This window comes from Dama dama, chromosome X (assembly GCF_033118175.1).
Source record: "Dama dama isolate Ldn47 chromosome X, ASM3311817v1, whole genome shotgun sequence".
NCBI lineage: Eukaryota > Metazoa > Chordata > Mammalia > Artiodactyla > Cervidae > Dama > Dama dama.
In genome coordinates, this window is record NC_083714.1 from 135946466 (window position 1) to 135961848 (window position 15383).

At 48.7% G+C, this 15383-nt stretch overlaps 1 protein-coding gene and 1 non-coding gene across 4 annotated transcripts in view; one reads left to right on the forward strand and one right to left on the reverse strand.

Moving 5' to 3' along the window:
- The window catches only part of RAI2 (retinoic acid induced 2), an 81043-nt gene that overhangs the window by 45713 nt on the left and 19947 nt on the right, over nucleotides 1-15383 (forward strand). The gene's annotated exons all lie outside the window — the stretch shown is intronic.
- Nucleotides 15094-15166, reverse strand: TRNAF-GAA (transfer RNA phenylalanine (anticodon GAA)). The gene has a single exon. It is a non-coding gene; the product is annotated as a tRNA-Phe (tRNA).

Below are 15383 nucleotides of genomic sequence, written 5' to 3' on the forward strand. Positions count from 1 at the left end.
AGCCTCATGTGAAATAGACCTTTGCCCTTAAGGAACTTCCAACTTCTGCTCCTGCCCATGCTGTTTTCTGGATGCCCCACCCCAGAAGCCCTTGAGGAGGTCTCGGTAGCAGCACTTTGAAGCCTCTCCCACAGTGCCTCCCAGTCAGGCAGCAGTTGTGCAAAAACCAACACATTTTGGCTCTTGCTCGCCTTAATACTCCCTCCCTTTCCCAAACACAAAAATATTGGCATTTCCTGGAAAGTGGTTTGGGCTCAAGGCCTGATAGCTATCCCACACTCTTGGACCAGCCTCCTTTGGGGCCTCTGTTCTTTTATTTCATGGAGCATTTGTTTGGAGGCTGACGTTGCTGCCTCCTTCAATTGTACCTGGGGTAAAGGACCCTGGCAGGTTCCCTGGTTGGGGGGTGCTGCTCCCCCTTACCAGCAGCATCCTCCATCTCACATCCTTTCACTGTTTTCAGAATTGGTCAAAACTTACCATGCGTGCACACAGAATCACTTTGGGTTGTTTTTTCTTTTTTGCAGTTTGATAGTATTTTCAATGTCTAGTCTCTTAAATCAGGGGACAGCTTGCATCAAATGTTGTTGAGCTTTGACAGAAAACAACAAAATTCTGTAAAGCAATTATCCTTCAATAAATAAATAAATAAATAAAATGATTTAAAAATTTTACATCAAATGATTCTTAAGTGGCCAGATATATCAGTGTTGACTATTGTGCTCACCTGTGTAACCACTGCCTGAAAGAGGTTATAAAACATTTCCATCACCCCAGGAAAGTCCTTCTCCCTCCCCCGCTCACCAGAACAACTATCTGATTTCTATCATTATACATTTTTTTGGCTTGTTTTTGAATTGTGTCAGTGAAATCTTATAGCAGGTACACTTTTGTATCTGGCTTCTTTCGCTCAACACAGTGTTTTTGAAACATCGATGTCATTGTTTGTGGCAGGAGTTCACTACTTTTTATTGCGGAGCAGAGGTCCACTGTGTGGGTGCTGCCCGTTGTGTTTATCCATTCACCTGTTGACAGACATTCAGGTTGTTTCCAGTTTGTAGCTCTTATGACCAGACTGTTTGGAACATCTGTATACAAGTCTTTTGTGAATATATCTTCTCATTTGTCTTGGGAGGGTGCCTCAGAGTGGAATTGCTCAGCCTGAGGATGGGCAGGTGTTTAACCTCGTTAGAAACTGCCAGACAGTCCTCCAAAGTGGCTGTGTCATTTTACCAACAGTGTATGAGCATTCCGGTTGCTCTGTATCTTCACCAACTTTTGGTGTTACAGTCTTTTTTATTTTAGTCATTGGACTGCAAGGAGATCCAACCAGTCCATCCTAAAGGAGATCAGTCCTGGGTGTTCATTGGAAGGACTGATGCTGAAGCTGAAACTCCAATACTTTGGCCACCTGATGTGAAGAGCTAACTCAAGTGAAAAGACCCTGATGTTGGGAAAGATTGAGGGCAGGAGAAGGGGACGACAGAGGATGAGATGGTTGGATGGCATCACCAACTCAATGGATATGGGTTTGGGTGGACTCTGGGAGTTGATGATGGACAGGAAGGCCTGGCATGCTGTGGTTCATGGGGTTGCAAAGAGTCAGACATGGCTGAGTGACTGAACTGAACTGAATGGATGTGATATCACCCTTTAGGTTTTTCTTCTAAAAGACATTTTTAAGAATTTTCAAGCATGTCAGTCAGTGCCAGCTCAGACACTGGAACGGTCCTGTGGAGAGGAAGCAGAGTGCTAGATTTTTATGGTCAGGAGGTTTCTGCTTATCATCCTTGTCCCTGAAGTGGAGTCTTTCCAGCCCTGAGGGCTGTCTGTGGGCTACCGTGGGGCAAGCTCAAGGCCAGGGCCCCAGAGAGGCAAGGCAAGCCAGGAATCAGAGTCGAGACAGGCGGGGCCCCCACTCAGGGAGATCAGAATGACACATGACAACTGCAGGAGACAGATCACAACATGTGTGCATGCACACACACACACACACACACACACTGAGAATCTAAGCTTTAAGTAGCCAGCAGGCACGGGCCAGTTCACAGTCCCATTGTCATTTCAGCTTCAGTGATCACCCATGGTATGAAAGCTCCACTCAGTGGAGACATGACAACATTTCCAATTTCTTACCTTGTAGTTAGCCTAAGCAACTGGAAGTCTTCCAAAACCAGTTGCCCAGCATGGGACCACTTAGGTGGCAAGCATCAGAAGCATTCCTGGGCAGGGAGCAGGAGGGCTGGCTATGGCTTTCCTTACTTCTCCTACCCTACCCACCCAGGGGTGTGGGGAGCAACTCTAAAATACTTTAGTTGATCTGTGTATCCTGAATATCCTTAGTTTTACCCATTTCTAACAGTCATCATGCTAATTAGCTGCTCATTTTACCCCCAAAAGAGCATTTCTGATATTCCCTGTGCTCTGCTAGCCAAGCCTCAAGTATTGATAGAGATGAAGAGATAACTAGAACTCAGCTAGCAGTCCGGAGTTGGGCCTCCCTGGTTTGAACTCAAGCTGACACCTAACCCCCCCCCCTCCTTGGGGTGGGGGAGAGTGCACACTTGATGACAACGGTGGCTGGCTGACTGCTGTAGGGCTTCACCTGAGTTAAAAATGTCCCACTGTAGGCAGGGGTGCCCCTACTGTGTAGAAAGTATTCTGATCAGTTTGCTCCCATGTGGCAATGCCCCAGAGGCTTTAGAGGAACAGATGTCTTGGAGAGAAACCCAGAAAGAGGGCAGTAATAGCAGACGTCACACAGAGCTCACTGGTAGTGAAACACCAGTGTTTGGTGGAGTGGGGCATGCTTTTGAAAGGGCAGTCTTTGCCTGGACAGTCGATGATGTAGGACACCAAGGTAAAGCTGACCAAGCCCCTTGAGCCATGGATGGTAGACTCCCTGAAAGGAAAAGCTGCAGGGACCTCTCCTGTAAAGAATCCCATGTGGCTGGGCAAAGGGCAGAAGCCCAGGCCTCCCTGCTCTTCAGACAGCAAAACATCAAAGGATACAAAGAAAGAGGGAAGTGTTGTGGTCCTCGAAGCTTCCTCTGGCCTGATGCCAGGCACGCCAGCTTCCCGGATCTGTTTGCCTGTGCCATGCCAGGCCCCACTGCTCCTCCCTCCCATGCCCCTAACCACTCACAGGAACAGGCCCCTAGAGGTCTCCAGGGAGAAAGGCTCCCGAAAGGCTGGCCTTCTGCTCTCTGATGGCAGCTCCACTCCTCCGGGCCTCTCTGAACCCCGCCAGCTCTGTGAATGCCAAGGAGATGAACTCTTTTAGAGGAGATTTATGCAGGAATCAAGCAGAGAATGGTCCCGAACCCACGTTCATAAATCGATTCAAGTCAGGAAGAACAGCCAAGGGAGTCAGTGCTTTTAGTACAGAAAAGTTTGCACATGGAGGCTCAGAAGTGCTGGGCTCTGAGCCCTTGGGTTGCTCCTACCATTCTCGTTTTCAGCCAGCGGGGGGCTTAAGTTGCTCGGAGGCTGCAAGTCAGCCTGCCCCCAGCACTCGCTGTGCCCCAAGCTGTCCCAGGAAGCATGGTAAGGCGATGCTAGCTGCTCTTTCAAACAAGTCGAACGTGGATTGTGGCTCAAGTACACAAAAGTTTATTTCTCACTCAAAGCCCAGAGTGGATGTTCCTTATGGAAGGTTGCCCTCCTCTAAGCCATGACTGTGGTGTGCAGATTCCATCTTGTGGCTCCACTGTCTCCACCAGGCGGCTTCCATGAGGTCCCTGTGCATCAAGCTGAGAGGAGGAGAAAGAGCTTGGAGCATCGTTTGGGAAGGTTTGTAGGAGCCAGGGCTGGAAGTACTGTACTTGGCTTCCACCCACCTTCTGTTTGCTAGAACCCAGGCGCGGGCCGCACCAAACTGCAAGGGAGGCTGGGAAGTGTAGTCCAGGCAGATGAAGAGATGGGTATGGCGAACAGCCGGTCAGGCAGCCACAGATGGCAAACTGTTGAGGGAAGGATGGGAATGAACCACTACCTGGGATGCGTTGAGTTGGGAAGACAGAGTTGTCCTTCAGGGGCCAGGAGTGGCTGGTGCAGGGGTAGTGGTGGAGCAGGGAGCTGCCGCCGGGGCCGAAACAGGTCCGGGAGTTCTAGGCTCTGGTCAGAGGCGAGAAGACGCGCCCCCTTCGCCAGCCCCACCAGCCCCCACACGGGGCTCTCTCTTTCCGCCACCCCGCCCGTCCCTCTTCCCCCAGACTTGCCTTCCCTGCATTCAGCGTTGTCCACCATTCTCGGAAGGCTCTGTCCCTTTCGTTCCCTGGGGATTCACAGCGCAGTTTGTGGGGAAAGAAAACCAACAAACCGGTTCACACCAAGGTGGTACTGATCTGCTGGGGTTGCTGAGAAACCGAGTTGAGAAAAATGAATGTGGAATACCTAGAGGGTGCCTGGCACATAAGAAATAAATGCTTAGTAAATAGGTTATTATTCTCATCCTTGCAAGTGTGTGTGTGTATGTGTGTGAGAGAGAGAGGAGGGGAGAGACAGAGTGCTAGGCAAGTCCCACAGATTAATCTACTCTCTTCCTCCCCATCTAATGGTCTCCTGACTGAATCATGGCCTTAGGGCCTGTGAAAACATCAGAATTGTTCTGGTTGAGTCGGCAGGCCTTTGGCACACAGGCTAATTGCCAAAGGGCACCTTTTAAGCCTCTTTGGAGGAGCCAGCCACCTCGGTAATGTTCACAGTACCCTGTCTCCCCCTCAGGCCCTCAGCAGCCCTGGGCCCCAGGCCCCTCATCTTTCCTCTAGTGCCTTTCCTCCTGCTTTTGGACACCTCCCCTATCCCTCCCGCCCGGGTCCCCTCACCATTCCACTATCTTCACTGAAATCCTGTCCCCATGGCAAGACCCGGTTCACAGGTCCCTTCTGGGAATAAAGGCTTAATGACTGGAACTTAGAGGTGCAGCAGGTGAGGACAAAGGAGAATTATCATGGAGCCTGGTTTGGGCACCTGGAGTGTTTGAGGGACAACAGGTGGACTCATTCCTCCCAGCCCACCGTGGGGTGAGTGCACGTGTCTGTGAACACACGCATTCCAGAACTCTTTCCCAAACGAATAGGAAATGACACCTGTTGTCTTCACCGTCAACTAGTCAGAGGTTACACGGCAGCTTCCGCTCCCCACCCAGCACCCTTGGCGTTGTTTATGCTGTATTACTTGCAGCCGTGATACAGTGAATTTCTGGAACTTCAAAAGACTCACTGACCCAAAGGTTCTGCAGAGTGCCTTGTGCTGCTCTTGAGAGAGCTGCCTCCAGGCAGAATTCCAAAAAGGAGGCTCCCCATTTAAAACAGAATTCCAGAAAGAAGGCTCCCCATTTAAAAGGCGAACACTTTCTGCCCCCCTCTTCCAGCGTTGTCTGCCTACTTCTTGGGTTGAGGTTACTATTATTATTATTTTTTGGCAGTGTGCAGCTGATAAAGTGAAGTTGTTTATTTATTGGTTTTCCATCCCTGTGTTTGAACACAAGATCACCAACAGAGAGACTCCCTCTGTGACTCATCCCAGCCGCACAAATATGATTAAAAGAACTTTCTCAAGGGCCCCAGTTATATTCTAGCAAAGGAACACATGAGCCGGGCTGACCACCTCTGGAACAGTTTGCTTTTGAAAAGAGAGCTGTCTCTGCCTTGTTGTGTCCCCAGTTCTTTATGAGATCTTCGGGCACACTTCTAGCAAGTTCCTCTGTGGCTTGGAGGTTGCTATCATAACGGAGTGTCTTTTTCACAGGGGTCATAGAAAATGCCACCAGTTGAGGAAACACCTGGTCAGAGTGGCTTGAATTGGTGACATTTGGGTCATCACATAATAAACACTAGAACTTTCCAGGGCATGATTGGTATAGCAGACATGGTTGATATCCTGTCCCCGTGTCCTCTCAGACTGACCTCTATATTCCAATGGCAGCTCACTGAAAATACCTGTGGTTTTTCCCTGAGGCTTTTTTTTTTTTTTTTTTTAGTCTCAGGAGTGCACTAGGCCCACGTGCTGGACCAGCTGGAAGTGCTAAGGAATTAGCACATCGTCCAGGAGCAGCCCTTGAGCTCTGATGCATGGATGGGAGTTGGTGAATAAATGCCCCAACTCCCAGGCAGGTGTTCTCCACTGTCTCCCAGCATTCCCCGTGCAGCTGAGCCTCAGTTGCCTGTGGTGGAAACTTACTTGATAAGTTGGCTTCCTGCCGTTCCAAGTCTCACTGCTTTACTTCTCTGCTGGTGTTTTCTAGATCTCCTCCCAAAGAAAGTCAAGCCAGTCTGTGCAGGAGCCCAAACTACGATAAGAAGCCAGTTGGGATCAACAAAACCCAACAGCTTCGCTGCTCCCCCACTTCTTACCATGTCGTTAGGGTTCCACCGTGGCTGTGGCATTGCAGTAGCATGTGTGCATGGGAGTGCAGTCCTTTGCGAGCCCCTGACCTTTGCATAGAAACCTCGTAACACAGAAACCAGATTTGGAAGGGGTAGCCACTTCAGGAACACAGCCCTGTAAGGACAATTCCAGATATTGCTAAAACCTCTGGACCTGGGAGCCACATACTCATGTGGTTCCTGGTGTATGAACAGCAAGTGTTTGTTGATTGAGTCTCAAAGGATGATCCATAAAGGGGGAAGATCCCCTGGAGGAGGGCATGGCAACCTACTCGTCTTGCCTGGAGAATCCCATGGACAGAGGAGCCTGGCGGGCTACAGTCCTTGGGGTCAGAGAGTCAGACACGACTGAAGTGATTGAGCACACTGAGCACAGCATGAAGCAGTGAAGAACTGACTTGTATTTGCTTCTTCTCCTAGTTCTGAAGGCTTAAAGGTTGAGGTTATGTTCCATCCCCTTTTTGAACATCAGGTGCCTTTTAATGGAGCCAGAAAACTTAGTTGTAGTTATAGCCCCTTGTCTCTATGGAGGGATTCAAGATAAGAAGATTCCTCCCTTTGTTTGGTGTCTAAAGTCTCTCAGTGAGAGTTTCATTTCTTTGTTCTTAACATTATCACCAACTGAATTAAGTTTATTATACCAATAGAGGAAATGTAATTCCTGAATCTATCCATCATAGACTTCATTGAGAATGAGTTTATCAGTTCCATTCTGGAAAACCCAATTTTGATACAGGAAACCCACTTCTGACTGCCCAAGGAGGGGTGAGAGGTAGGCAAAAACTATACGATGAGCACCAAAAGAAGATAAATCTATGTTGTTTTCTACAACTGACAAGTCACAAGTAAATGTGCTTGGTGGTTTTATTTTCCTGACCTCCTCTTTCTACTGGGAAACTCTACTCCTGCCTCTCCCTCCACCACGCGGCACAGCAACCAAGCTGTTGTAGCTCAACAGCAACCCCCTGTGGGCAACTGAATAAAGCTCATTCAGTATTTTTCTCAGCTTTTTCCTCAGTTTCTGTTCCAGCTGAGCAACCACTTTCTCGTTTGCACGTGCACATACTTTTTTATCCCCAGCACCCCACTACATTTTTTCCTTAAACTCTTGCTCTGTTATCTAGAAAATTCCTCTGCTTTCTCTCTCCCTCTTGTCCTTACCCTCTTCCTCCCCTCTTTCACCCCTCCCTTGTTTTTGAGAAGATGCTCCTCATCTTGCAGCTAGGCAGGAGAGGAGAGCTATTTAGGCCTTTGTGTCTAGAATAAACAAAACAGTAGGATCTGAAGTGAAATTATGCATCATAACTAATCAGCGATAGCTTTGGAACCTTGCAAATGCTCATGAGTCCATATTCAAGATATAAAAGGCTCTGGCCACCTCCCTCTTCTTTCTCCCCCAGCCTCTCAGCCTGAATGAGAAATAGATTTGTGTATTTACTGAATTGTTTTCCCATTGTCTTTCATTTCCAGTCGTGCAACAGTGTTGTTTTTATTTTCACTGCAAATATTAATATTTCAGCAATGTTGGGGGTTAAGTGAGTTTTTTTGCCATCAAGTGTAACATTAATTCTATGGTAACTGCCTTCCCAGTTCCTAGCAATTGATTTTAAAATGAACCTTTGAACAAACAGGGTTTTAGCTCAGAAACTGAACATACAAACCCATTGGGAGCATTTGTCATGCTACTTAAGATGCTAAGAGGAACTATGGACCGTGGGTCTGATAATGAAGACAGTGATGCTGGTGACAAGATGACAGAATGATGGTGATGATATGACGACTGTGACAGGAGGATGATGATGCTGAAAACCATGATAATGGTGATGGCAGTGGTGACGATAGGGGTGATGATGATGTTAGCCATGTTTTCTTGAGCACTTTCTAAGTGCCAGGCCCTGTGCCAGGAGCTTTACACTGATTATTTCCTTTCATCCTTACAGACACCCCAGGTCTTCCTGCCCCCACCGCCCCTGATCCCAGGTCATTTTTAATCTCCATTTTGCACAGAGGGATACTGAAGCTTAAAACTAACCTGCCCAAGGTCACACAGCTAGCTAGGCAGAGCTGAAATTTGAGCTAAGGTCTCTCTGAGTTCAAAGTTTGTACTTCTGACCTGTCTGGTGGAGGGGGCATGGGGAGCAGGGTGCAGTGCCCGGGGTGAGCCTGGCAGTGTTCATGTGGAGAGTTGGTGGGGATAAAGGGAAAATCTGAAGTCCAGGCCTTTGCACTTTGCAAATGTGCACCCCTTCCTTCCAGTGACCCCTCAGAGGGTCTATTTTTGGCACACTAGTCTCTGGAAAATGTCCTGCTAATGACACGGGATTATAAACAGTCCTTTTCCCAGAACAAAAATTTAACCTTTGTATCTCAACCTAATTAGAAGTATTTTCTCTTCCACAGGCAGGTTCCACACACCCCCCCCACCCCACCCCATCTTTGTTCCTTACTTAGGAGGTTTCTTTATGGCCAGGAAAAATCTCCAAAAACCATAGCTTTTGGGGATGATAGACCCCGGCCTGAGATCTTGAACATGACCTGGGCTCCTGCACAAGATGGCGCTCCGACACCAGCACCTGAGGTGTTCGAGTGGTGTGTGTCCAGCTGACAGCTACGGGGCCTTGGCCACGTGAGGGACAGACGCTCACCGGCTCTCACAGCCCATGTGCCCCGAGCATCCCCTGCCACCACCAACAGTTCTTCATGATTTTCTCCAGTGATTCTGAGGCATGCCTCTTCCCTTCCACTGTGGTCACCAACACTTGAGGTTGGCACTTCTTTCATCTTAGTTTCACGGGCAGCCCTCTCTGGACAGTGTTTCCTCGGGTCCTCGCACTGACATCCTTTTAGCGACATACTTCTTTACCTCTGCAAGAACTGTGGGCCTTGAGGGAGCCTCGTTAGAAGCAGATTGCCCTGGGAGAGTAGTGAGTGGTTAATCCTCAGGGAATCGAGCCAAGAGAAAAGGCAACGAGCCTGTGGAGAAAGCAGCATCGGGGTAGATGACTAGGAGATGCGTGCCTGGCACGCAGTAAAGGTGCTCGGTTTCTGAAAGAATAAATAAGTGAATGGACAGAAACCTAGTTCCCTGTTCCAGCCCTGCTCCCAGACCTGCAGCCCAAGGACCGCCATAGGTCCTTGGTGGGCAGGCTGGAGGTAGTTGGGGGGTCTAAAATGGGATCAGAAATGCCAAGACACCTGAAACTCTCCTGGAGCAGAAAGGAGCCAGGGCAACCCCATGGCACCCTCCACAGCCAGACCCCCAGATCCCACCTGTGCTCTGGCAGAACCCTCCCAGGCCCACTGATAGAAGATCAGGCCTGGCAGCTGCTGGCTCTGGTCATGAAGTTGTCTCTGCACTCTTCAGATTTATCCTGCTTTAGTATTTCAACCATAGTTTATTTCGTGATGCCCAGCCCTAAGCTGAGACCCTACACAGACCTCATTGTAGGCCCATTTGGCACATCATGGGTTCCCTGCCAGTGCTGTGATGTCTTCACCCACAGACACTGCCCCACTCTGGGATGCTGAGGCCCAAGAGACACAAACCATGCTCTGACTGACGCTGAAGGGGTCTACTTACCTTTTCCCCTCCTTTTGGCCTTCCCTTTCAGCCTTCTGTTCTCTGCTGGCCAGCAGAGCTTGCCTCCTTTTTGTAACCATTCCTGGTCCTGGGGGCTTTGGAGTTGGAGGATAGGGGATGGAGTCTTCTCAGTGGTCATGGGGGTGGCCCCAAGAGACCCTTCCATTCTGCCCTTCCCTCACCCCCTTGTGCACTTTCCTTCCTGGGCCCAATTCTCTTGAATGCCCACACCTCCCCTTCTTTCAGGGCCCGATGCAATTCCTTCCCAGCAGGCAGCACTCGTGGGAGGCCTGAGTTAACATTCCACTCCCCCATGAGAGTGGGCAGTACCCTGTGTTACAGAGGAGGAATCTGAGTCCCAGGGACTTAAAAAGGCTTTACCACAGTCACAAAGAGCTTGTGTGTGTGTGTGCGTGTCCTGAATCTCATTTTCTATTTCAATTACTTCTCTATTAGGTGTCGCGGACTCAAGGATGTATTTCATCTCTTTTTTTTTCAGTCAAATTCCTCACCCATCAGATTATTTGACATTTGGTGATTGAATCAGATCATCTCACATACTTTAGTGTTTGATGCTGGGTCAGGGACACAGACATAGCAAGGGATCCCTTTGACTCATATCAAATGTGAACCCAAAGCAGTGGCTGAGGGACTGTGCTTCTGAAGGAGCAGGGGTCTGGGAGTCTTGAGTACCCCAGCCTCTAAGCCTCACTGAACCTCTGAACCTCAACTTCCTGCTGTACAAAATGGGAGGTGTGGCCTGGGCCAGTAACCCTAAGACCCTAAGACATGTTCAAGCAGGAGGGACGCTTGGAAGTCTCACTAGGCCTTGGAAGCTCTGTCTCTCCTGCTGAGTTGCAACTTCTTCATGCTTGCACTACTGTCAGAAAAAGAAAAAAACTTGGACACCCCCTCAACACATAATGCATTGTTAAATTATATATGTCTTCCTGTATTTATTTATTATATATGCCATAAAATAGAAAAATGGGAATAAAAAGGATGAGATGGCAAAATGACCATAAGTAAGTTTTATTACAACTGAGCCCTGCTTCCCGGGAAGACCTGGGAGCTCCCTGGTGTCAGTGGCCAGTTTTTGATGCTCAGGCTCACTGCTTCCTCTGCCTGACTGGCCATCATCTCCGCCCCGCTCCTTTTTTTTTTTTTTTTTTTTTTTTTTTACCAATATCACAACAGAGCTAAGATTTGCACTCTCTCCTCTCTGGCAGAACTCCCCACAACCGTTACCCACCTTCACAAAGGTGAGACTCTGTCATGAACTGCCTAACCACCACTGTTTTAATAAATTAAGTAACACGTTGGGGAACGTGTTCCCAAAGGTAACCTAGGTGCTCATAGTCCTTTCAGAGGGCTGTGTAGATCTTTGCATGTAAAAGGCAATCAGCTGTAAGCCAGGGTGACTATTTTGCATTTTCTCTGTATTTTAGCCAATTTGGGAATACATTCATGTGGTAATTATGTTCACAGCTTCAGTAGAAAGGCCCTGTGCTGATGTTTAAAGCTCAGAAAATTTAATCACCGGGGCAAGTAATTGACAATTATTACACCCTGTGGGGAGAGCAAAACCATTTTTTGACCAGTTGGAATTACTTCTTAGATATTTAGTGCATATCAGGTCCTAAATGGTAAAACCATATCCATGTTGTAATAAAGAATGAAAATTAGGCTTTGCTCATTTCACTCATAATAAGTGGTTGGTGGTTTTTACACAGAATTAAGTCGATCACTGACAGTGTAGTTTAAATTCTGGATTGAAAGCAGGAAATAGACACAGAATACAGGGTGCAGTTGGGAGGAGCGGGATATTTACACAGATCTCTGGGAAGTCAGTCTTGCAAGAGGGAGTGATGCCTCAGTGTTTTCTGGTGGGCAGGGGAACACAGAAAGACACTTTGAGAGCCAGGGTGGAAGTTGAGGGAATTTGAGGCTAGATGGCTTTAGGCTTCTCTGTGAAGTAAGAACCAAGTGAAAAGTGAAAGTGTTAGTCACTCAGTCCTGTCCAAATCTCGCTCAGTCCTGTCCAACTCTTTGCAACACCAGGGACTGTAACCCGCCAGGCTCCTCGGTCCATGGAATTCTCCAGGCAAGAATACTGGAGTGGGTTGCCATTCCCTTCGCCAGAGGATCTTCCTGACCCAGGGATCGAAGCCAGGTCTCCCTCATTGCAGGCAGATTCTTTACCATCTGAGCCACCAGAGAAGCCCAAAGCAGCCACTGAGAAGCAAGAGCATTCACTCAGAACACGTTGGGCTGACCAGGTGCTTTATTCTCTGGCCTTTGGATTAAGGCTTTTCTGCACAGTGGAGTCACCTAGGGAATTTTTTAAAAATCCCAATGCCCCGGCTGTATCTGAGACCAGTTAAGTCAGAGTCTTGGTGGTGGAACCCAGGCATCGGTTTTTTTAAAGCTCCCAAGTGACTCTAATGTGTAGCTAACTCTGAGAAGAGGGCTGAGCCAGCACTTGTCAGACAGGAACATGCATAGGGGTCATCCCGGGAACTTGTGGAAATGCCACTCCCAGGATTCATGAGCAACAAGGACAAGAACGACCCCATTCTGACCTGAAAAATGGATGGCTGCCTACAGTCATCATAAAAACCAAAGCTGTCGATATTTTACAGCTGGAAAACATATCATGATGTATTTTTAGAAAATGAATGTCTCAGAGGAATAGATTTATCCTGATAAAAAAATCTAGGTGATGCTGATTTCAGCAGCAGAGGAGGGCAGGTCACCACTTCAAGGTGGGGAACAGAGGATTCCAGAACTGCCAGCCCCAAAGCATCTGGCTCATTGAGACTGCCTCTCCTGAGGCTAGATAGTAAAGAATATGCCTGCAACGCGGGAGACCTGGCTTCGATTCCTGGGTCGGAAGATCCCCTGGAGAAGGAACATGGCAACCCACTCCAGTATTCTTGCCTGGAGAATCCCATGGACGGAGGAGCCTGGTGGGCTACAGTCCACGGGGTCACAAAGAGTCGGACACTACTGAGCAGCTTCACTTGGATGTAGGTGAAAACACTGATTCTGTCGGAACACGGGATTGAAGCAAGGACCTTTAGATTTTCAGGCTAACGCTCTCCCAACGGAGCTATTCCGGCCCCCTCGCAAGCCCCGCCCTCAATGTGTATTGAGTTGCACAACTGTGCGACTAACATTTTCCTTCACTGGATATAGGACTCCTCCTGGGTGTAAGCTAAAACACTTGGTCTTTGAGAAAGCTCAGATCCCGAGGTTGCAAGAAGTGTGCCTTTCCTTGGGATGTAGACGAAAAGAATGGCTTTGCCGGAACCCGGGGTCGAACCGAGGGCCTTTAGATCTAGAGTCTAACGCTCTCCCAACTGATCTATTCCGGCTCCCTAGCAAGCCCCTCCCTCAATGAACATTAAACAGTTTCTCAGAGACGTCCTTGCTTCTTCATTGTAAGGGAACACTTGCAATGCCTGGTGCCTCAGATAGTAAAGAATATGCCTGCAATGCAGGAGACCTGGGTTCGATTCCTGGGTCAGGAAGATCCTTAGGAGAGAGGGAAATGGCAACAAACTCCAGTATTCTTGCCTGGAGAATTCCCCGGACAGCGAAAACACTTGCTCTATGAGAGAGCTCATATCGCGAGGTTGCAAGAAGTGTGCCTTTCCTTGGGATGGACACAAAAGCAGCTGCTTTGCCGGAAACCAGGATCGAACCGGGGACCTTTAAGATTTCCAGTCTAACACTCTTCTAACTAACTGAATTATTCTGACTCCTGGCGAGCCGCCCCTCCCACCCCACCCCGCCGAGCAACGTATCTTAAGGAGTTTCTCAGAGGAGTCGCTGCTTCTTCATTGTAAGGGAACAATTGCAATGCCTGGTGGCTCAGATAGTAAAGAATTTGGCCGCAATGTGGGAGAATTGGGTTAGATTCCTGGGTTGGGAAGATCCTCAGGAGAAAGGGAAATGTCAACCCACTCCTGTATTCTTGCCTTGAGAATCCCATGGACGGAGGAGCCTGGTGGGCTACAGTCCACGGGGTCACAAAGAGTCGGACACTACTGAGCAGCTTCACTTGGATGTAGATGATAACACTGATTCTGTCAGAACACGGGATTGAAGCAAGGACCTTTAGATTTTCAGGCTAACACTCTCCCAACGGAGCTATTCCGGCCCCCTAGCAAGCCCCGTCGTCAATGTGTATTGAGTCGCACAACTGTGCGACTAACATTTTCCTTCACTGAATATAGGACTCCTCCTGGGTGTAAGCTAAAACACTTGGTCTTTGAGAAAGCTCAGATCCCGAGGTTGCGAGAAGTGTGCCTTTCCTTGGGATGTAGACGAAAAGAGTGGCTTTGCCGGAACCCGGGGTCGAACCGAGGGCCTTTAGATCTAGACTCTAACGCTCTCCCAACTGATCTATTCCGGCTCCCTAGCAAGCCCCGCCCTCAATGAACATTAAACAGTTTCTCAGAGACGTCCTTGCTTCTTCATTGTAAGGGAACACTTGCAATGCCTGGTGCCTCAGATAGTAAAGAATATGCCTGCAATGCAGGAGACCTGGGTTCGATTCCTGGGTCAGGAAGATCCTTAGGAGAGAGGGAAATGGCAACAAACTCCAGTATTCTTGCCTGGAGAATTCCCCGGACAGCGAAAACACTTGCTCTATGAGAGAGCTCATATCGCGAGGTTGCAAGAAGTGTGTCTTTCCTTGGGATAGACACAAAAACACCTGCATTGCCGGAAACCAGGATCGAACCGGGGACCTTTAAGATTTCCAGTCTAACACTCTTCTAACTAACTGAATTATTCTGGCTCCTGCCGAGCCGCCCCCCCCGCCCCTTCCCCGCCCCGGCAACGTATCTTAAAGAGTTTCTCAGAGGAGTTGCTGCTTCTTCATTGTAAGGGAACAATTGCAATGCCTGGTGGCTCAGATACTAAAATATATGCAATTCGGGACATGGGTTCAATTCCTGGGTCGGGAACATCCCCTGGCGAAGGGAATGGCAACCCACCCAAGTATTCTTGCCTGGAGAATTCCACGGACAGCGAAAACACTTGCTCTATGAGAGAGCTCAGATCGCGAGGTTGCAAGAATTGCACCTTTCCTTGGGTGTAGATGAAAACAACATCTGCCAGAACCCGGAATCGAACCAGGGACCTTTAGATCTTCAGTCTAACGCTCTCCCAACTGAGCTATTCCAGCTATCTAGCGAGCCCCGCCCTCAATGTATCTTAAACAGTCTCTCAGAGGTGTCCCTGCTTCATTGTAAGGGAACAATTGCAATGCCTGGTGGCTCAGATAGTAAAGAATATGCCCGCAGTGTGGGAGAGTTGGGTTCGATTCCTGTGTCGGAAGATCCCCTGGAGAAGGAACATGGCAACCCACTCCAGTATTCTTGCCTGGAGAATCCCATGGACGG